Here is a 23004-nt window from a genome sequence, read left to right on the forward strand (position 1 = left end):
GGGGGCTCAAGGAACAAACTGGGGGCTGTCTCCTGCATGGCTCCAGAGTCCTCTCCAGGGCCACCCACTGGCTGAATTGAGGCCTTGAGACAGTGGCAAACCTCTCCCCCATCCCTGTCCCTGTGACTTGGTAGCAACGCCAGTCTGCCTGGGTTGCAGTCTGTGGGACCTACCTACCCCCTTCACACTCACCTACCCTGCCACTTTGGGTGGCCTAAGAAGCCTGAGGGCCAGTTGGGTCCTGGGCACCTGGCTCCCTCAGCTATGACAGCTGGGCAGTGTCTGGGGACCTGTCCTTGAGGGAGCTGCCAACTGAGATCTGCCTCCTCTTCTCCAGGACTGGGAACTCAGAGGGGGAAAGTTGTGCCTTGGGACCTTGCTCTTTCTTGTCAGAGAATAACGTTTGTTTGGGAGAGGTTTATAGGAACTTGGTTACCTGACCATGACCTGACCTCAAGAATAAAGGCTCTGACACCAAGAAGTTTGCAACAACTAACCACGTTCCTCCCTCACCCTTCTTAGAAAAGGGCTTTCCTGAAAGATTTTTTGGAATTTGGGGTTTTAAAGGTCACCTGTCTCCTTGCATGGCCCTCAGTAAACCTTCCTTTCTCACCAACCAGTTACTACTACTTCAAGCATCTCGACAACTTTTTGTAGGGAAGATGCTTTCACAACCAGCAGGAGGCAGAAAATGCTTTCTATGAGTTTGCTGAATTCTGAAACATGGATTTTTATGTTACAGGAATAAACAAGCATTTCTTGTTGGCAAAAATATATTGATTGTAATGGTTCCTATTTTGATTAATAAAGATGTGTTTGAGCCTAGTTATAATGATTTAAAATTCAAGGTCCAAAACCGCAATTACTTTTGTACCAACCTAAATATTACCCAGTTGGAAGCTCTCAAGAAAACCCTATAGTATTTGTCCCTCCTGATAGTTGAGAAAACTGGGATTCAAATGTGAGTGCTTTTTTGAGGATCATTTAGCTTTTAAGACATGGAGCCGAAGACTGAACTCAGATCTTCTAACTCCAAATACTTGTGCATTCACACTGCATCATGCTTTTTCCCACTGAATTTCAGACTTCACTAAATTTAGTGCTTGATGAACAGTGAGAGATAATATACAGTTAGTTGTTCATTATCTATGTTAACAACAAGACTCAGTGGTAAAGCACAGATTATTGCCTAATGTCTAAGACCTTGCTTGAACGTTTTTTCTTAATATTTTGAATAGATAATATATGAACATGACTGAAAAATTCAAAAGATTTCCTCCATCCTTGATCCTACAATTGTATACACATAACTGTGTACATATATCCCTTAAACACACAAATGTGGTAGCATGCCACATGTTCTGTTCTGCACCTTGATTTACTTCTTATAATAATATTATTATACCCTTAGATATATCTTACACCTTTTATCAATTGCAGAATATTTCATTGTATGTGTGTACTAGCACTTATTTAACCAGTTCCCCACTGAAGGGCATTTGATTTTTACCTGCTTGTTTTCTATTACCAAAAATGTTACAGTTTAATTTTCATTTACATACTTATTTGTACACATGTGAAAGTATTTTTATATGATACATTAGGGTCAGAATAAATGTCTGTAAAATTTTCATAGACTCTTTTTTTTATGTTTCAGCTGATTTTTTAAATATAAATTTATTTATTTTAATTGGAGGTTAATTACTTTACAATATTGTATTGGTTTTGCCATACATCAACATGAATCTGCTACAGGTATACATGTGTTCCCCATCCTGAACCCCTCCCCCCTCCCTCCCCGTACCATCCCTCTGGGTCGTCCCAGTGCACCAGCCCCAAGCATCCTGTATCATGCATCGAGCCTGGACTGGCGATTAGTTTCATATATGATATTATACATGTTTCAATGCCATTCTCCTAAATCATCCCACCCTCTCCCACAGAGTCCAAAAGACTGTTCTATACATCTGTGTCTCTTTTGTTGTCTCGCATACAGGGTTATCGTTACCATCTTTCTAAATTCCATATATATGCGTTAGTATACTGTATTGGTGTTTTTCTTTCTGGCTTACTTCACTCTGTATAATAGGCTCCAGTTTCATCCACCTCATTAGAACTGATTCAAATGAATTCTTTTTAATGGCTGAGTAATACTTCATTGTATATATGTACCACAGCTTTCTTATCCATTCATCTGCTGATGGACATCTAGGTTGCTTCCATGTCCTGGCTATAGACTCTTAATTTTAATGTAAGTGGAACTTATATGTCAAAATTTGTGCATTTAACTGATGAGCCTATTTGTAGGGCAGCAATAGGGCTTCAGGGCTTCCCAGGTGGCAGTAGTGGTAAAGAACTTGCTTACCGACGCTGGAGACATAGGAGACCCAGTTTTGATCCCTGGGTTGGGAAGATTCCCTGGAGGACAGCATGGCATCCCATTCCAGTATTCTTGCCTGGGAAATCCCAAGGCTCCTGGACAGAGGAGCCTGGCAGGCTAGGGTTGCAAAGAGTCAGACACTTTTGAAGTGACTTAGCATGCACACAGTAGAGATGCAGACATAGAGAACAGACTTCTGAACACAGGAGGGGAAGGAGAAGGTGGGATGAATTGAGAGCATAATATTGATACATATACATTACTGTGTATAAAATTGATAGCCAGTGGGAATTTGCTGTATAACACAGGGAGCTCAACCTGGTGCTCTGGGACAACCTAGAAGGGTGGGATGAGATGGCAGTGGGAAGGGTTTCGTGAGAGAGGGAACATATGTATACCTATGGCTGATTCATGTTGATGTATCACAGAAACCAACACAACATTGTAAAGCAATTATCCTCCAATTAAAAATAAATTTAAAAAATTTGTGTATTTATATTTTTGATGAATATTCCCAAGTATGACTGTAAAGTGTTGTTGGAGGAAGTTATTGAGAGGATGTGACTGCTGGTTTTCCTGTAAGCTGAACCTTGGTAATAGCAGGTTCCTATAACCCTCCCCTGCTCATGGAATGTGCATTCTGCCCAGAGTTCCCACAGATGGAGCTGTTTCAACAACACAGCCTTGAGAATAATGTGGTGTTGAGACATCTGGACAGTATGTGTGACTGAATGCAGTTAAGACCTTCTGTGTAAACTTTTAAGGTTCTGGTGGGTGAGTGTGAAGATCTTCTCATCTTGCAGCTGCCCAAGACAAGCCTTCTAAGTAAGTTCACTTGCTTATTAAACCTCCACCTACCAATCTGGAGGTTCTGCTTGCCTCTTCAGTTTCTCTTTGCTCACTCTGTATAGGGACCAATTTCTGATTTCACCTGGGAACTCCTGAGGTTATGAACCAACAGTTGTTTTACTTATATCCCACCAACATTATGGAAGAGTATTTGTTTCACCTTTTCAATCTAATACACAGTTAAAATTTTCTTTTTATCCAGTCTGATAGTTAAAAAATGGAATCATAAGTGAGTTTCACTTATTTTGAGTAAGGTAGATTATCTTCTAATATGCTGGGAAGTCATTTATTTGTATTTAATTTTCTGTGACTCACTGTTTTTGTCTATTTTTTCCATTTGAGATGTTGATATTTTCATATTGATTTGTTAGAGTGTTTATATGTATTGCAAATACATTCTCCTGTGTTATTTGCAAGTGGGAGAAAGCATTTTCAGGCAGAGAGTGAAAATATCCTGAGGCAAGCAGGAAGACTAGAAAGAACAGTGAGTTCTCCACTCAGTTCTCCACTTTGTGATTTCTTTTCAAGTAGAAATTAAAAATTATTGTGTAGTCAATTCATCATTTTTATATTATAGTTTTAAGACCATCATAATCTGAGATAGTAAAATTTTCTCCCATGTTTTCTTTTAGCAATTATAATGGTTTCATTTGGTATGTTGAAATCTATCCATCCATAATTTATTTTTGTGAAAGGTAAAAAAGCAGAAATTATTTTCTGCCAGATGTCTACTCAATTCTGACAACATTTATTGGACAATTTATCTTTTACCTGTTAATTTGGAAGGACACTTTTATCCTATCTTGAAAGTCTGTGTGTATTTGAGTCCATTTCAGAACTCTGTGTTCTGCTTTCCTGTCCTAAACTTTCAAGTGTAATACCATACTGCTTTAATTAGTATAGTTTTATAGTATCTTTCCTTCTGTGATTGGGCTTACCTTCTCATTACTGACCTTTCTCAGAATATTCTTGACTATTTTGTGAGTTTATTTTTTATTAACTTTAGAATCAGATTGTCTCATTCAAAATATTCCTGTTAGTGTCTTTATTGGGATAGCATTAAATGGACATCTTTAATTTTTAGTCTTACAAGCTATTTATCTGAATTTCAAGGTGAGTTTTTTTGAACTTAACAAATGTATGAGGACAAGTATGGATAAAATTCTCATTTTATAGAGGAGAATTGAGAGAAGAATGTTTTGAGAGGTCCCAAACATCCTTATGTTTCAAAATCACAAAAATGACAAGTCTTGAAAAGGGCCTAGGACCAGATTTTCTCCCTTACATTGTTGATCTTTTTCTATCACAGTGCACTGTCTACACATCCAACCAGTCTCATCTATCCCCTTGTGACAGGGAGAGACAGGTACTGGAGTACACCTGTCATGGCATACAACCATGCTCAGAAATCTGCTGTAGTAAAAATAGCTTTATGGTGGGAAATACTTCAGTTCCTCCATGACTTTGCTGTTTCCTCCCTTGCCCCTGGAATGTGCTTTCTGTACATAGAGAAAAAAATTAAAGCTAATTACTTGTCTTAAAAACTAAAACTTTTGAAAATAAGTTTCTTTATTGGAATAACATCAACAAAATTCCAACTATAAACTTAGAGTGAACAAGGAATTCATCCAGCTTGATTCATTTTTGGTAAAAAAGATTTTCTTCTAAGACAACTGTATGATCATATATATATAATATCATTTATTTCACATTTTGCATCATAAAAAATTTGAGGGCTTTATCAAGTTTTCCAAGGATTCTCTATTAATCCGGTGGTATTTAAATATTTTTTTCTTTGCTATACTCAGCTGTTATTATCCCTGCTTATTTTGTATTTTTTTTTTCAAAAAAGGTTCTCTCTCTGCTGAATTATGATTCATCAATAGCTTTGCTCATAATTCCAGCAGTTCTCAACCATAACTTTTGTTGACTTTATGAATTCATTCATCTTTTGCAAGTCTGGCAATTTACTTTGTCTTGCATTGAATTTGTACTGAGTTTTTATATAGCTTGTGATATCTAATAGTGTGAATAACCCCTCCCTCCCCACCCCCCACCAAAGATGTCTACATTCTAATGTGTAGAACTTGAATGTCAAGTTCACAAGTTTGAACTTTTTGCCCTTATATGGCAAAAGGGACTTTGCAGATATGATTAAGTTAAGGCTCTTAAGATTGTCAGAATCTTATCCTGGATAATTGGCGTGGGTCTGATTCAATCACAGAGGTCATTATAAGAGGAAGGCAGGAGATCAGAGTGAGTTGTAAATGGGATGATGGAAGCAAGAGTTAGCACAGGCAGTTACTAAGCCAAGGATAGCCCACCTCCTTGAGAAGTTAAAAGAGGCAAGGAACAGATTCCCCCCAGGAACTTCCAGAAGGAGGAAGCCCAGCTAACACTTTGATATTAGCCCCTCAAGAATCATTTCAGACTTCTGATCTCCAGAATTGTAAAAGGAAAAGTGAATGTTGTTTTAAGAGACTTAGTTTGTAGTAATAAGAATCTAATACAGCCAGATACTAATCAAAATGCTGACCTCAGAGAGGACAATAGTGATAGATGAGGTTGTGAGAGTTGTTGGGTAAACAGAAACCATACATTGGTAAATATTTTAATGACTTTAGCTTCTGTAGATAGCCTGTAACTGTGTATATGAGTATCTCTGCATATGTACAGTGAAAAATGAATATTCAAAAGGCAACCCTTTCCTCCTCCTGTCTTGTCAAGAAACAAGATTCTTCCTTGAACTACTGTATATAGTTGCGGAAATGTTTGTAGATAAAAACTGAAGGAGCTACAGAAGATTGATGACTGAACACAATAAAGAGCCTGAAACTATCTGAGTAATAAAGGAAAAGATGCTGACAAATTAATGAGAAATAGAGCTTATTGATGCTGGAATATTTTAAGAGAGAGAATAAGAACAAGGGCAGCTCTGCCAAGAAACAGAACTTGGGGGACAGAGATGAGTTAGTTAGTTAGTTCAGTTGCTCAGTCATGTACGGCTCTGCGACCCCATGAACCGCAGCACGCCAGGCCTCCCTGTCCATCACCAACTCCTGGAGTTCACTCAAACTCATGTCCATCAAGTCAGTGATGCCATCCAGCCATCTCATCCTCTGTCGTCCCCTTCTCCTGCTGCCCCCAATCCCTCCTGGCATCAGGGTCTTTTCCAATGAGTCAGCTCTTTGCATGAGGTGGCCAAAGTACTGGAGTTTCAGCTTTAGCATCAGTCCTTCCAATGAACACCCAGGACTGATCTCCATTAGGATGATAGGAGGATTTTTAGCAAGTGTTCCTGTGTGTTGTTCACAGTATCGTAATTTAGACCTCTGTTGCTCCTCAACCAGCTCCTCTTAATGAAAATCTTCAGCAACGATCCAGAGTTAGGCTTTTGTTTATTTTTTTAAAACAGCTCTGTAGTAAGGCTGGTTGTAAAGCAGGAGGAGGCACATCTTTCTTTGGATTGCATGTTATCAAAATAAACTGTGACTGTTTTGATAATCTTACAAAAAGCTTCCAAGCTAGGTCTCTCTGATCTGTGATGTTCTAGGCTGGGACCAAGATGCCTCAGCTCTCTGATCTTTACCATTCTGGGTAAAGCCTTCTTGTTGATTATCTTCTTAGAGGGGTCTTTGTGGCAATTTGTGCTTCCTGAGTTGTGAGCAAGACATTCAGGAGAGAAAACTTTATAACCTCAGCTTTAGACTTCTGTTTCTCATTTTCTTTGCTTTTCTGAACTTATAACAGTCAAACATCTGTCATGTTGGAATTTCTTCCTCTGGCTGCAGTTTCCTTGGCCTCTCTTGTAACTGACTGTTTGGATGAATGTTCCTCTTTGGGGCAGCTCCTATGCTGTTTTGATGAGCATGGTGTGGGAATTTGAGAGTAAAGCCAACAAACTGTGTACAATTGCACACAAAAACCCATATCCTTATACTACTTCATACACCATTGACCAAAGTCTAATAATTCTGACCAGTAACAATCACGATTACAACCATATTCAGGGTTTGTGGCCCAAAGGAAATGCAGGCTACATAGCCATTTTCCACATCATGCTTGGTGAATTTCAGCCTGAAGCACTTGGAGGCTTCTGGGCAGTTTCAATTAGGTGTGTCCTTTCCTTTGTTCTCTGTCCTATCCCCAGAGAGAATCAAGGGCAGTTTTCAACACTGAAATGCCCTCTCCATGTTATTGAGCTCCTGGGCACTGAATGAAATTATCCTACGATGTGCTATGAGATTTGAATGTTTTAGTTTTATTATTGCTATTTGTTCTCTCAGTTTAAGTGTAGCTGAATGAGTCACAGTTGGTCAGATCATTCAGGGGGTCCAGCTTACTGGGAATGCCCCTGCAGAGTCACATGTTCACGATTCCCAATCTCAGCAACAACTCCCTCATGGGAAAGAGGGGTACCGTCCAGGTATTTATGATCTGAACTGATACATTCAGAGAGAACATAATAGGATTTATTTTCCTTTAGGCCCTGGAAGTCCTGTGTTGTAGTACCCATATGGACTATCTTGTCTTGCCAGTGCTTCATGAAACGTGGCCAAGTCCATAGAGCCAAGGCCTCCAACTGGCCTGTGTAACGGAGAGGTAGGCATGTGGTTGTGGCTAGTAGATGCATCTTTTCTGGCTCCGAGGGTATAATTAAGTCCTGAGTGATTATTGAAGAGAACTAATAGCTCTGGATGTGCAAAATGAGGAACGGAGTTCTTAATATTATACAAATGAGAAGCAAGGACTTGTGTCGGCAAATTTTTGACAAAGGTGGAATAAATGGACAAACCTGAGTTATCTCTTTTTAAAATGTGAGTTTGGTAAGCAGAAAGAATCTGCTGCAGACAGGATCATTTACAAAACAAAGATGAAAATCTTATATAAAAATCTATGTTTTGCCTGGTGGCTTGCATGCTAGGATTATTTTGACAGAAAGTAAATAGCAAGGCGATATTGAGATGTGAGAGAAAAAAAATTTGGATCAATCCATGTGTTGTTCCATGAAAGGATCCAATCAATTCTGCTCCCATTGCCAGAGGAAGAAGTTACATAGCTGTGTTGAGTAAGGTTCACAAATTGCTCTCCAATCAAGAAGTAAATAATATCTAAACCCTGCAAATTGAATTTTTATTAAGAAATTTATCTCTTGTTACCCTGGGGTTTATGAAATCTTTTAGTGCTTGTGGAGGAAGGCAATATATCTCAATGTACAAAACCAGACTGATTGGGGTGAGGAATTTTAATTTTTAGGGTCAGAGACATACCTCACCTTTTAAAACAGGCTTAATGAGAAGGAAGCAGACAAATGTTGCTTTAAAAGCCATTCTAATTCTTCATGCATTGTCCTTTATATTACTACTCCTGTTGCTATTTTCATGTACTTTACAAATTGGAATTTATGGATTTTTTGCATAAGAATTTCAAGGTCACAATTTCCTAAATTGAGTAAATAAATAAATCCCTCTCTGTCATCGACTTGCTGAGTACTTAACATCTATATATTCATTGTTTTCTGCATTCATAATATGCCAGTTCTACTATTAATAAAATTTGTATTTCCTGTACAGGACTTGTTTAAACTAGAAAATCCAAGTGGTAGTTCTTAACCTAACATTTTTCAAAGAAGAACAAGTGGAAATGTTCTGCTCTTGCACTGCCCATTTTCAGATTCTCTTCTATATAAACAATGATAATGATAACAGCAATTATTAATCCATGTTGAAAATTTACTATGTGAAAGGTATATTACTATGTAGGTTCTCATTTAAGAAAGGTGTAATTTTCCTCGTACTATGCTGGAAGAAACAGGCTCAGAGAGTTTAAGAACTTGTTTGTATAGTCAAGGATAATAAGTGTTAGAGCCAGGTTTTGAACCTGGCCTGTCAGGATAGGCTGGATTAAGCTGTATTAGGCCAAAATCTCAGTGGTTTAAAACAGCAAAGATTTATTGTTTATAACCCTTGGCATCACATGTCCATTTTTTCTCTAAGGGGTTTCTGATTCATGGTTTGCTCACTCAGAGTCCAGGTAGATAACTGGACACAGTGACTGCGCAAGTGGATGGGCCACTTGGGCATTGGTTCTTGTAGCCTTCTGCCTAGAAGTGATGCATGCTTGTCCTTTCACTGACCAAAGCAGTTCAGTTGGCCCTGCCTTTTCACTGGGGCAGGGAAATGTGTCATCACCATGTGTACAGAAGGCAGGCAAAAGGCAGTGTCAGTGGATAGCTTAATACCACATACATTCAAAAGAAACCTATGTTGGTCTTAAGTATATGTTAGCTTAAAAAAATTCCAATATATGTTAGCTACAACTTAAAAAGGACCCTAGATCTGTTAAGGTTCAGAAAAGATGTGACTGCTCTGGAAATTGGTCAAATTCAGTTAACTGAATTAATGACTTCCTTGTAGAAGAATTCAATGGTTTTATATTTTGTTTTCCCCAAATGGCAGTATTTATAATGATTTGTTTGTTAGCTAGATTTTGAGGAAGAGACAGATTTAAAAGTAACCAGCACAGAAAATAATTTAAAGGACAGAAAACATTTCCTAGCTTCTATGAGGGTTCCCATTTATATAATCCATAGCAGAGCCCGAAAATTAGAATTTAGACTTTTAATCCAAATAGGATAGATCATCTAGTACTTTCTTCTGGGATTGTTTTTGTAAAATAGGAAGGTGTAAATTAACTCTCCAGTGTCAATTTGAGTAAGCCCTTGAGGCAAATGACAGGAAGATTGGTTAGAGAAATTTCTCTAGCAGAAGAGAGGACAGTGTTGGTTGTGCTTGGAAGCAAGAGAAATCTTAGCTATCCTAAAATAAAAATTCTCTGCAGTGATGGCAATTAATAAATAGCCTGTCACACAAAAATATAATGAAATCATCTGGAATTCTGTCTTGTAGTTTGGTCCAGAATTTGTGATTTTAACTTTGGCATTTAAATTTTGTGCTTCTTTCAACATCAGCTGAGCGTGGCGACTCTGCAAAGGCGTAATAGAACCACTGGAGCTCTACGCTTCTGCCTTGCCATGCTGGCTAGGGCTCTTTGTGCTTGGTGAAAGATGCAATCACACAATCAAAGTAATATTTTCCCTGAGGTTCCCTGGGGAAGATTGGTTCTGCAATTTTCCAGTAATTGTTTGGAAAAGACAGCCCTAGATTTAGTCTTTCTCTTTAATCTTCCCCCGCCACTCAATTCTCTGCACTGAGGCTCCTGGATTCTCTTTTGCCAGCCTCGCTTAAGTACCTGGGATTGGGGTGCTGTGGTCTATGTTGTTAATTATGAAGTGGGATTTAAGTGACTCCCTGAATGGGCTCCTACTCCAGAAATCCCCTCTATTTCTGCAGGCCAGTACCTGGAATATCTTTCCACAATTGTTATAAAGGCTAAAGGATTCTCAAGCATTGGGCTTGTGGAAGGAAGAGCTGAGGTAACCTTTTGAGATGAACATACTTCTTTAATTTTGAGTTTACAACCTGGGAGATAACTAATGTTTGTACATATAGACTTTTTCCTTTTACTTATGAACCACAGGTGATGCTATTGATTGCTTTTAAGTATTTCCCCCCTCCATTTCACTGGTAAGAATACAGAGGCTCTGGGGTGTTGGCCAAGTCAAACAGAAAATGCTAGAATCTGGCTTTTTAGACTTCAGATCCAGTGGTCTTCTCTTATTCTGACATTTTCTTGTTAGCATCCAGCCATGAGGAGTAATAAAATGGAAGTAATTAATAATATTCCAATGTACTCCCATTTGAAACCCCAGTAGTTCAGCAGACCTGAACTTCCTACGGGAAGCACTGCTTGAGGATGGAGTCCCTCTTGTGACATGGTCTGCCGCCCTCTGCTGTTCGTGTAGCCCACCTTTATTGTTGCTTGATCTCTTCTGGATTTGATCTTGATCTTCCTAGTGCAATGTCTCTCAGCTGAGTGTGCAGCTGTTATTTGAAGGTGAGAAACCATTTTGGTTGGCACCTCACGTAAGGAAAATATCAGAGAAAATCAAAGAATGTGGGACTTGATATTTCTCCCGCAATATACTCCTGTGTGTGAATGTTCCCCTTTTTCCTGCCACATAATGAGGGCACTTTCACTATCTAATTCCCAGAATGGCCCTTGCCTTGCCTTGGCTCTGGCATTCTCCCAATTCCCTTTAAAAGAGAATAAACATTCTTCTCCAAATTATGCCTAGCAAGGCAGCTAAGGGGACTAATGCCAGAGATTTATGACACATCTAGAAGCCTGGGAGCCCTGGGAGGAATTGGGCCAGAACCCCTCAGGTCCTCAGGGAGAAAGATGGAGAAGATCCATGACCAGGGCTCAGAAAGCCAGGTTGGATTCTGCAGGGTGGGAGGCAGTATGGGTCTGTGGTAGAAAGGGGCAGGTCTTCATGGAGTGGGTCCAGGTCCAACAGATTAGCCAAGACTACAAGGCAGGCAATTGGAAATTGAGTGAAAGTGCGCAGGGCAGGGACAGATGAGTGGTTTGGCTAGTTAAGAGTTGATAAATAAATAAAAGGCAAGATTGTGACATGCTAACTTGAGATTTTTGTTGCATGATTTTCTCTGGGACAATGGAAAAGTAATTATAGGGTTGGCCAAAAAGTTTGTTTAAGTTTTTCCATAACGTCTTAACCTGAATGAACTTTTTGGCCAAACCAGTGTATATGGTAGCCTTGACCACTATCAAAAGGAGTTGTCAATTTGCATAGTCTCTAATATACATACCATCTAAGGTTTGTTAATTATGATTCCCACTCTAATGAGTCCTGTAACAATTTATATAAATTACAACGCCTGTCATACATTATCTGGTGCAAATACCAGATCAAAGGTGGCAAATTCTCTTATATCAATGGTTCTCAGAGTGTGGTCCCTGGGCTAGCAGTATCAGCATCACCTGGAAATCTATTAGAAATGCAAATTCTTGGGCCCCATCCCAGACTCAATGCATCAGAAACTGGGGGCAGGGCCCAGCAATCTGTCTTTTAACAAGCCCTACAGATGATTGTTATGCATACTCAAGTCTGAGCAGCACTGCCCTAGATTATAAGTATAAATGATGAAGCTCAGATTGCTTCCACTAGGGAAGGACTATAAATGATTTGTTGGATGAAGAGGGAAAGGATGCAGAAAGACAAGGCAAAGATTTGAAAGACACACGTCTGCTGTGTTCTGAATGACTAGGATTGCTTGAAGTTTGACCACTGGATAAATTGGGGCAGTAACAATACCATACTGCTTAAAGGTGGATTGCCAAGGTCACAAAAGGGCAAGATGTAGAGTCAAAGAAATGATGACAGCCAGGATTGATCAGGCACGCTCTATGATTGTTTTGGGACGTGATCGTGAACCCATTGCCCTGGGATCTGACTCTGTGACCTTCTTTGGTTTAGATATAGTAAAATAATATCTTCCTGAAAAGGGCAAGACAAAAATTATTTCAAAGAAATTAATTCAGATAAAAAGGAGTTGACAATGTCCTCTGAAAATTTTATCTAAAAATATTTATTCAATTTTGGGGAATAATAAATGATAAAAGCATCAGAAAGCTTCTTTTTTAATCCTTTATTAAAAGTATGATTCAAAAGTCTTCAATTAAAAAAGCACAAAAGGGCCATAAGCATCATCCTAGTCTTCACTGTCTAGTTATTTCTTTCTTGAAAGACCAGAAATTTAAAAACCATGGTGTTATATAATAAATTGCTTCTGGAAAAGTTAGTCCTTATGGCTGGAGTTCCTGAAACTGCAAAATAAGTCAGCTTGTGCCAGGGAGATGAAGGGAAACCTGTTCTCAATTACTGGGCAGCTGGTATGTTTTAATTGTTTGCTTTTTATAAGCAGTAAAATAAAAGGAGTAGTCCTTAAGTATCCTCATACACCGTTAATGCAGTGCTTCCCACACTTGTCATGTATCACAATCCCCAGGGAACTTGTTAAAAATGCAGATTGCCCACCCCTTGAGGTTATGATTTAGTAGGGATATGATTTTTAACAAGCATCCAATGATTTTGGTGCAGATGGTTTGAAGACCACACTTTTCGAAACTCTGCCCAGGGCCTACCCATAATTTATGTGCTCATTATTTGAGCATTTCTAAAAGTGACTGATGATTCACAAAAAAACAGTTTAGTGTAGGTAAAGGCTTACTGTGAGCAACACATGCTTACTCTAATAGAGCTTCATTATTTGGCATTTGGGGAAAATGAGTATTACACACACACACACACACAAAATTTAAAAAATTAACAGACTTTATATTTTAAAGCAGTTTAGGTTTACAGACACTGGAGCATGTAGTACAGAGTTCCCTCTCTCCCCTGTTGATAATGCCCCCTGTTGTTAACATCTTGCATTAGTGTGGTATATTTGTTACAACTGAACCAATATTGGTATATTATTATGAACTAAAGTCTATAGTTTACATTAGGGTTCATTTTTGTGTCATAAAGTTCTATGGGTTTTGATAAATGCATAGTCTTGTGTCCATTATTTTAACATCCAGAAGAATAGTTCCACTGATGTAAAAAAATCCTCTATGGTCCACCTATTCATCCCATTCCCACTCTCGGCAATTGATCTTTTTATTGAAACTATAGTTTTAGCTTTTCCAGTGTGTCATATAATTGTAATCATGTAGTGTGTAGACTTTTCAGACTTGTTCTTTTCACTAAGAAATATACATTTAAGATTCTGTTATGCCTTTTAATGGCTTGATAGCTTATTTCTTCTTATTGCTGAATAAAATTCCATTTTATGGATGTCCCATAGTTTGCTTATCTGTTCACTTTTTGGAAGCTATCTTGTTTGCTTCCAGTTTGGGGCAATTGTGAATAAAGCTTCTATAAACATTTGTGGGCTGGTTTTTGTGTAGATGTAACTTTTAGCTCATTTGACTAAATACTTAAGAGTGTGATTGCTGGATTATATGATAAACTATATTTAATTTTGTAAGGAACTGCCAAACTTTTTAAAAGTGGCTGTAAAATTTTGCATTCCTGTCAGCAATGAATGAGAATTTTTGTTGTTCCACATCCATGCCAGCATTTGTTATTGTTCATTTAAAAAAAACTTTTTTTGCTACTTTCATACGTGTGTCGTGGTATCCAAGTGATGTTTTAATTGCAATTCTCTAATGATATATGATGTTTGACATCTTTTTATATGCTTATTTGTTATCTGTTTATCTTCTTTAGTGAGATATCTGGTTAGATCTTTTGCCTGTTTTGTGATTGGGTTGTTTTCTTATTATTGCATTTTAAGAATTCTTTGAAGGACTTTGTATATAAGTCCTTCATCAGATATGTTTTATAAATATTTTATATCAGTCTTTGGCTTTTCTTTTTATTTTCTTAACAGTCTCTTTTGTATAACAGAAGTTTTTGATTTTCTTGAAGTCCAATTAGCCAATTTTTTCCTTCATAGATTGTGCATATATAGGTAATCTATATAAAAACTCATCGCCAAACCCAAAGTCACCTGGATTTTTTTCCAATGTTATCTTCTAGAAGTTTTATAGTTTTGCAATTTACATTTAGGCTTATGATCCATTTTGAATGTTTTTGCAAAATGTGTAAGGCCAGTGTCTAGATTCTTCTTTTTTTATTTGCACGTGGATATCCAGTTGTTACAATACCATTTGTTGAAAAGTCTATCATTTCTCCACTGAATTGTTCTTGTTTCTTTGTCAAAGATCAGTTGACTGTATTTGTGTCTATTTTGGGGATCTCTATTCTTTTCCATTGATCTGTTTTTTCACCAATACCACACTGTCTTGATCATTATTGTAGCTTTATAGTATGTCTTGAAGTCACATAGTGTCAATCCTCAGACTTTATTCATCTTCAATATTGTATTAGTTATTCTGGGTCTTTTGTCTTTGCATAGAAGGTTTAGTATTTATTTTTGTTGACACACAAAAAACTTGCCAGGATTTTGATTTGGATTGTATTGATTATAGGTTAAGTTCAATTCAATTCATTTCAGTCGCTCAGTAATGTCTAACTCTTTGCAATCCCATCGACTGCAGCACACCAGGTCTCCCTGTCCATCACCAACCCCTGGAACCTACTCAAACTCATGTCCATTGCGTTGGTGATGCCATCCAACCATCTCATCCTCTGTCGTCCCCTTCTCCTCCAGCCTTCCATCTTTCCCAGCATCGGGGTCTTTTCCAATGAGTTCGTTCTTCCCATCAGGTGGCCAAAGTACTGGAGTTCCAGCTTCAGCATCAGTCCTTCCAATGACTATTCAGGACTGATTTCCTTTAGGATTGACTGGTTGGATCTCCTTGCAGTCCAAGGGACTCTCAAGAGTCTTCTCCAACACCACAGTTCAAAAGCATCAACTCTTTGGTGCTTGGCTTTCTTTATAGTCCAACTCTCACATCTATACATGACTACTGGACACCACAGTTCAAAAGCATCAACTCTTTGGTGCTTGGCTTTCTTTATAGTCCAACTTTCACATCTATACAAGACTACTGGAAAAACCATAGCTTTGACTAGATGGACCTTTGTCAGCAAAGTAATGTCTCTGCTTTTTAATATGCCCTCTAGGTTGGTCATAAATTTTCTTCTGAGGAGCAAGCATCTTTTATTTTCATGGCTGCTGTCACCATCTGCAGTGATTTTGGAGTTAAGTTGGTGAGTATTAATATTTTAAGAATATTGACTTTTCCTAACCAGGGAAATAAATTTTTTAACATGTAAAATATTTCTCTGTAAACTTTGAAACTTTGCATAATACAACACTTTCACAATAATATTAATAAAATGTAATGTTAACTTCTCTAACTTTCTAAATGTATGTGAAATAAAATTTGACATTTCCCTTATGGCTTAGGGTAGTCATTATGAGTCTCATTGTGCACTGGTTGCTAATACAGTTGTAGCTACTGTTTCATATTCTTTCTCTGTATTAGGTATCTTAGTTATCCTTTATGGCTAATTGTTTGCATGTCTTTGTTACCAGCTGGATTGTAGGCTTCCTCAGGGCCAAAATCATGTTGTGGCCATTGCTGTCTCCCAAGTGTGAGAGACACTTTATAAATGTTTGTCAAGTGGACCATGACTGTCTCTAATATCCATTTCTCTCTTTTAACTTTTACTTCTACTCTATTGTACTAAAGAAAAACAGATAAATCAACTTTGTTAAGAACTGTCTGCTTAAAAAGAATCACTAAGGCTCTAGACAAAGTCCTTAGTACATTTTTTGTGGGAGCTATTATGGCTTTCGGTGAAGCACAGTGCTACTGTGCATTTTTTTTTTTTTTTTTTTTGGCTACTCCATGTGGCTTGCAGGATCTTATTATTAGTTCCTTTAGCAGGGTTCAAACCTGTGCCCTCGGTAGTAAAATTGCAGAACCCTAACTACTGGACCACCAGGGAATTCCTGACTACTGTATATTCTTAAACATACAGAAAGTTTGAATTCCTATGTGCTCTCCACCTAAATAAAAATAATTGTTAACATTTTTCTATAATTTCTTTTTCTCACTCTCAGTGTAGTAACACATACACACATATTAACACATGCAAACACATATGCTGTACTTTTTGAAAATTAGTAAAAGTTCCAAAATTTTATAAATATTTCAACATGTATCATCTAACAGTAAAGACAATGGAAATAGTTTATTATACTTAAGGAAGTTAACAGTAATCATAAACATTATTTAGTAGTCATTCCATATTTAAATTTCTCTAGTTGTTACAAGAATGTCTTATATATTAGTCAGTCTAGGTTCCTACGCTGCAATTGGCTGATGTGTTCTGTTTTAGGATGTGATGTATTAGGTCGTACTCTGTGGCTTTGGGTAAGTTCCTTTATATCCCTGTTCAGTACAGGATGATCTGTAATATTGTTGTGGAGCTCCGAGAGTGTCTGAGTCTATGATTGTAGCCATTTTAGGTCAATAGTTTTGTCTTTTATCGATTTATTTTGCTGCATTGCCCAGCATATGGGATCTTAGTTCTCTGACTACAGGTCGAACTTTTGTCCTCTGCATTAGAAGCATAGATTCTTAACCACTGGACCACCAGGAAAATCCCTATGTTTTATTTTTAAGTACCAATAAAAATAGGAATGTTATGAAATAATATAACAGGAACTGATAAGCCACCAAATCAAAAAGCAGTGTATTTAAGTCAGATTTTAAATACCAACTAAACCAGGCAAATGTCCATGGAGCTTTTTTTCCCCAGTTTTATTGAAAAATAATTAACATATATTACATGGAACTTTTAAATTATTTCTTCTATGTTGAACTCATCTGTGTGAAAATCTACCAATGGAGATTGATATCTTTAAATACCACTGAGAACCAAGATAGGAATTGAGGTTGTAGACCACTTGTTGAAACTTTTTCTGGCACAGTAATATTCTTTACTATTATGACTCTGGTCAGAAAATAAAACATTTTAGACAGCTGAATTAATTCTTCATGCCAAAATAGTAATGATTTTAAAACATTTAAAAACTTTTCATTTTATAATAATTTTAGACTTTTCAAAAAATTACCAAAAATAAGAACGGTACATATTCTCCACTCAGATCCTCTAGATGTTTATATCTTGCCTAGTTGAAGTACAGTTCTCAAAATTCCTTCAAACTTTCCTTAAGGAATTTCTTTTTTTTTTTTTTTACTTAAGGAATATCTTCAGACTCTGTTTTGGATGAGACTGTCCACTATTTTTGGACTTTAAAACTCCCATACCCACTTTACAGACTGGAGAAGATAATCTTTACCACATCCTCATATTTACTTTTAAAAATTCTAACCTCATCTCCAGTTGGAGAAGGAAATGGCAACCCATTCCAGTATTCTTGCTTGGAGAATCCCAGGGACCGAGGAGCCTGGTGGGCTGCCATCTATGGGGTCGCACAGAGGCAGACATGACTGAAGTGGCTTAGCAGCAGCAGCATCTCCAGTATTTTTCTTTATAAGGCGCTAGAGAAACACTAAAGATATGGTAGGCTGGGTACTGAACAATTTGTCTTTGATATAAACTTAAGGCTTTGTTCTAGAGAATTCCTCTTAGAATAGAACACAGAAATGGAAAAAAAAAAAAAATAGTAAAGCACTTTGTGTGATAAAGTTGGCTGCAAAATCCAAAAAATGAATGTTGGTATTTTAGCTTTCCCCAGGTTACGATTTTAAAAAATTGTTATTGTCCAGAAGTGCTTAAGAGATTACAGCCGTTACATTTTTTTTTAAGGTTAAAAGTCTTGAGAATAATTTTACAGTCAAACTGCTTATTTTTGTTATTTTGGAGATGAATATGTAATGTTTAAATAGTGCCAGATAGGGCTTCCTCCCTCATGCCTTGAAGCTGTATAACACTGTAAGTCTTTTACATATAAGCATTTCATTTTAAAACTATATTCCAGATGAAATAAGCTTAGCATCCTCAAGCAAAATATTTAAAATCTAATTGTAATTAACTTGACTTGTGTTATGTTTTATTAGCATGGGCCTTTCAATTGCTTTGGTTGATTTTATGAATTTTGATACTTGTCTTGATAAGCTCACGTAGAGAGACATTTGGAAGTGGTATTGGTGAAAAGATGGCTTAAAATTCAGGAATTTGGGCAGGCAGTGATATAAATTCAATGTAGATTCATATTTTATTTTTATGTGTACAATTTAATAATTTCAAATTTAATAGAGTGTTTCTTATATGAAGTTCACCATTATGTTCATCTTTCTTAGAGGATTAGTGAGATTAAGGGAATAGTATTAACTCAAAGCTAATAAATTAAACTGTGAAAGCCAAAGAGTCAGGCATAGAGTGCTATAACGAAAGTCTATCCAAAAAGAAATAAATTGGGGTAAGAATTAGAATACTTCCGCATATAACTCAGGTTTTTATTTTCTGTCCTTTTTAATTGGGAAAAGAGTCCTTGGTCCAAATGGACATGTTAGGCTATCAAAAGGCCTAGTGCTATTCCTATGACCTTAGGAATATTATTAGTACCCCAAGAGTGTCGTAACCAGATATCATTGATAAGATTAAGTTTCTTAAACTAGATTGCCAAAGGAAAGTATAAAACATGAGGATAATTTAAATTTATCACTGAAGAAAGCTAAAATCTACCTGTGTAAAAATGTTGATACCAATTGAATTATGTTAAGGATGGCAGGTGGGTGGAGGAAGAAATGGATAACAGAACACATCTATGTGGACGTGTGTGGATGTGTTTATCTGCTGAGAAACAGAAAATCCTGACTCAAAATGGTTTACCCAATAAGGAATATTTATTATCTCACATAGCAGTAAGTCCAAATGTGAACAGCTCCATATTTGTTGATTCAACTACTCAACAAGAGCAGGAATATAAGTTCCCTGCGTCTTTCTGTTCTGCCCTCTTGGACCTGTTGACTTAGTTCCCCACATGGTTGCAAGATGGCTGCCATAGCTCCAGGAATCATTACCAACACAGTGACATTGGGTACAGGGGGTGGTTATCCCCAACTATCTTTTTCGTTAATAAGGAGAGCCTTTCCAAAATGTCCCACACATCACAGTATCCAGAATTATACCTCATGTGCATATCCAAACTAATCCTTGACGATAAGAACAGGAGACCTGGCAGTGTGAAGTAGGTCTTCCTTCCTTTCCTGAGCATCACAGTGTACAGAGGGAAGGACATACCCAAACAATGTAGGCATCTATTTAGCAAAAGGGAGAGAGAGGACTGGATTTTGGTTTCTTCTACTATAAGTAGCATCATTTTCCATCTCTAATCAAGCTTCAATATTTAGTATGAAGGGTTTGGGATTCTTTACCAATTGAGCTATCAGGGAAGCCTGAAGGGATTGGGAGGGGCTATCAAATGAATTTACCATATATGGGCCAATGTGTTAATAAACCAATGTGTCAGAAAGACATTGAAGGAAAGAAGTGGTAACTATCTTAGTCAATGAGTAAAAGTTCAGCTGTGCTCTGAGGGCTGAAGTGCATCAGTGCTGTGACCCACAAAAGAGCAGTTAACCTTCTTCATCTCAAATCTTTTTCAGCTATCTATAGAATAGAATTTCTATTTTAAGATGAAGAGACTTCTGCAGAATATCTGGCTGTGGAATTTATGGGAAGGATTCTGAAAAAAGGATGCATTTTGTGTTATCTTAATAATATGATCTATCCTGAGGCTTGTTTGAAGTTGGCAAATAGAAGCATGTAGTTCCCAAAGAGATTTTTGTGTCTATGCCTATACAAGAAATGTGGAAATTTTAAACACGTTTGAAATGTAAAAATATAGTTTATAGCTTATCAAAGTATATGGTAGATAAGAAATGTGACTGATTATTCTAATCCTTTACTTTGAAACTATGTTGCATGGCTTGGTGCATAACTTCTCATTCTTCCACTTACTGTAACAATAAAATCATATAAATAATAATAAAAAAGCTCAGAACCCTTTACTTCATCACCCATGTATGTGAATGTATGTGAATATAATTGTGGTTAATTGCTTGTCTGTCCCCACAAGACTCTAAGCTCTCATAATGGTTTCTGAATTTTCATGTAGGATGGCCTTGGGGCTGCAATCTCTCTGAAGGGGAGGAATGTATGGAGGACTTGAAGTTTTATTTGCCCAGTACTAAAATCATTGTGAAAAATGAGAAGAATGTTAGTGAGAGTAAGCATGGGGATGCTGGTTGAGATGATGGAGTTTCAAGCACCCCTCCAACCACAATTTGTTTTATGATGAGCAACTCAAAACTGGGTCTATAGTTCACTGTCATATCCCCAGCACCAAGAAATGTGATTCTAAACACCTGTTGAATGACAGGATAACCAGAATCTGTTCCCGTTTGTCAAAAGTAGAAACTAACTAACTTGTCACATGAAGTAATGAGTGGTGACTTTTTATTTGTTTTCCTAATTGTAAAGCCTGTAGGAAGTGGAATGACAGATTAAAAAAAAAAACAATTAAACTCAAGTAGTCTAATTTTGCAAATGTATAGTCCCCCTCTCTAGCATAAATCTTCAGGTGATTTTTTTTTTTGTGTGTGTGAAAAGATACAAAAGAAATGAATGTTCTCAGTCCTGTTTATATCTGAAAATATCTCTATCTCACTCTTACATTTGACGGGATACTTCGGTGCTGAATTTTAGTCAAAATTATCTGCTCTTAGAATTTGTGGCCCTTTCTTTTCTACCTTCTAGCCTTTACTGCAACTGGTATATAAAGTGTTGGTCTTGAAATTTGTCTTCAAAGTACCCTGGAATTCAAGTAAAGAACTGTCAGAACTGATACAGTTGATAGAGACAATGGAGTCTGTAAGTTGCAAGTTCAAAATCATAGGATAAGTGCAGGCAGCAGGATTTAATGGTTATAAGCATGAACTTTGAGGTCAGACAGTCCTGAATCTAAGACATAGCTACCCTTGGTTTTTATTTGATGTGTTACTATGGGAAATTACTTAATCTCTAAGACTAGTTTCCTTGTGCAGGAGATAACAGTGTTTATAATAGGACCGTTGTGATGAATCAGTGGGAGTGCTCACATAACCTACAGTACATAAAAAGATCTCAGTAAAATATATTTTTACTCATGATTATTATTATAATTTGTCATAATAATACTTATATACATGTCTTGATTAGAGTTTATGAGGCAGCTCAATTATACAAGAAGTACATTATAAAAAATTATGAAAAAGCTAAGAACATTGAAGTGAAAATTCAAACAGCATAAATATGAATAAAACAAAAATGAAAAGACTTTATTGTCCTACAGCCTAACCTTACTTCCAGAGGAAGCCACTGAAAAATATTAAAAAATTAATTTTTATGTAAAATGTCTCCAGAATACTCATTAAGATGATTTATCAACTTTAAATAGTGTCAATCGACCCTATGCCATAAATATCGCTGAATTAAGGCTGCTTGCATATTTTATTTCTACCTTCACCACACTAGCTTCATTTGAGTTAATCATATTTTAGTTTTTCTATTGATTACTTTTGTAACTTTAAATTATATACCTAACCCCTATTTCTTGATATGATTTAGACAGTCTTGCTCCCTGTGATTGACATGATCAAATTAGCATTCCTATCCTTTCCAATTCCTCTTCCCATATGACCAACTCGCAACTACATCACATATATTACTTGTACATTGTCAAGATATATCATATTTGTATTGTGTTTGGATATACATGTTGGTCTGTAGGTTGATTCTGAAAATAGAAAATCAATAGAAAGTTTTTGTTTTATTTTTTAAAATATTCTTTTTTAAAAATAGGCACATTTGGTTTATTTATTTATTTATTTTTTGGCCATATGGCACATGGGATCTTAGTTCCCTAACCAAGGATTGAACCCAGGCCCCCTGCAGTGGAAGCACAGAGTCTTAACCACTGGACCACCAGGGAAGTCCCAATAGAGTTTTTATAATATATAAATAATTTCTTTGCCAAACCAAATAGTATTATCGGACTTATGGAGAAGGTATAATTTTAATGTCACAAAATTAGGGTTGCTCATAAAAGAATGTTATAAGCACAAAGCTCAGATGGACTTTTTGTTTTAACACTCTGTCATTTTTCAAGATCATGCCACTGTTTATCTGGACCTCATTCTTTTTCATATTTGTTTCTCCTGACACTTTATCTTTTATATAAGAAAGACAGCCTAGCCTAAGATTGTCAGCTGTTTAACCACAGTTTTTCTTGAATACAGATTAACCATATTAATGTACAAGGGAAATACATTTTCTCAGGCTTTTACTTCTTAAATTATATCTGTCTTACCCTCAT

The 23004-nt window shown here is 36.9% G+C and overlaps 1 long non-coding RNA gene across 1 annotated transcript in view; it reads left to right on the top strand.

The window, feature by feature from the left end:
• Nucleotides 1-3026: 3026 nt before the first annotated feature.
• The window catches only part of LOC147365920 (uncharacterized), a 43603-nt gene continuing 23625 nt past the window's right edge, over nt 3027-23004 (top strand). The window contains exons 1-2 of the long non-coding RNA XR_015133024.1: nt 3027-3205; nt 15792-15878. This is a non-coding gene — a long non-coding RNA (uncharacterized LOC147365920). The remainder of the gene's footprint in view (nt 3206-15791; nt 15879-23004) is intronic.

Source organism: Bos grunniens, chromosome 9 (genome assembly GCF_055505025.1).
Source record: "Bos grunniens cultivar Pamir isolate PY7600 chromosome 9, Bosgru_T2T1.0, whole genome shotgun sequence".
Taxonomy (NCBI): domain Eukaryota; kingdom Metazoa; phylum Chordata; class Mammalia; order Artiodactyla; family Bovidae; genus Bos; species Bos grunniens.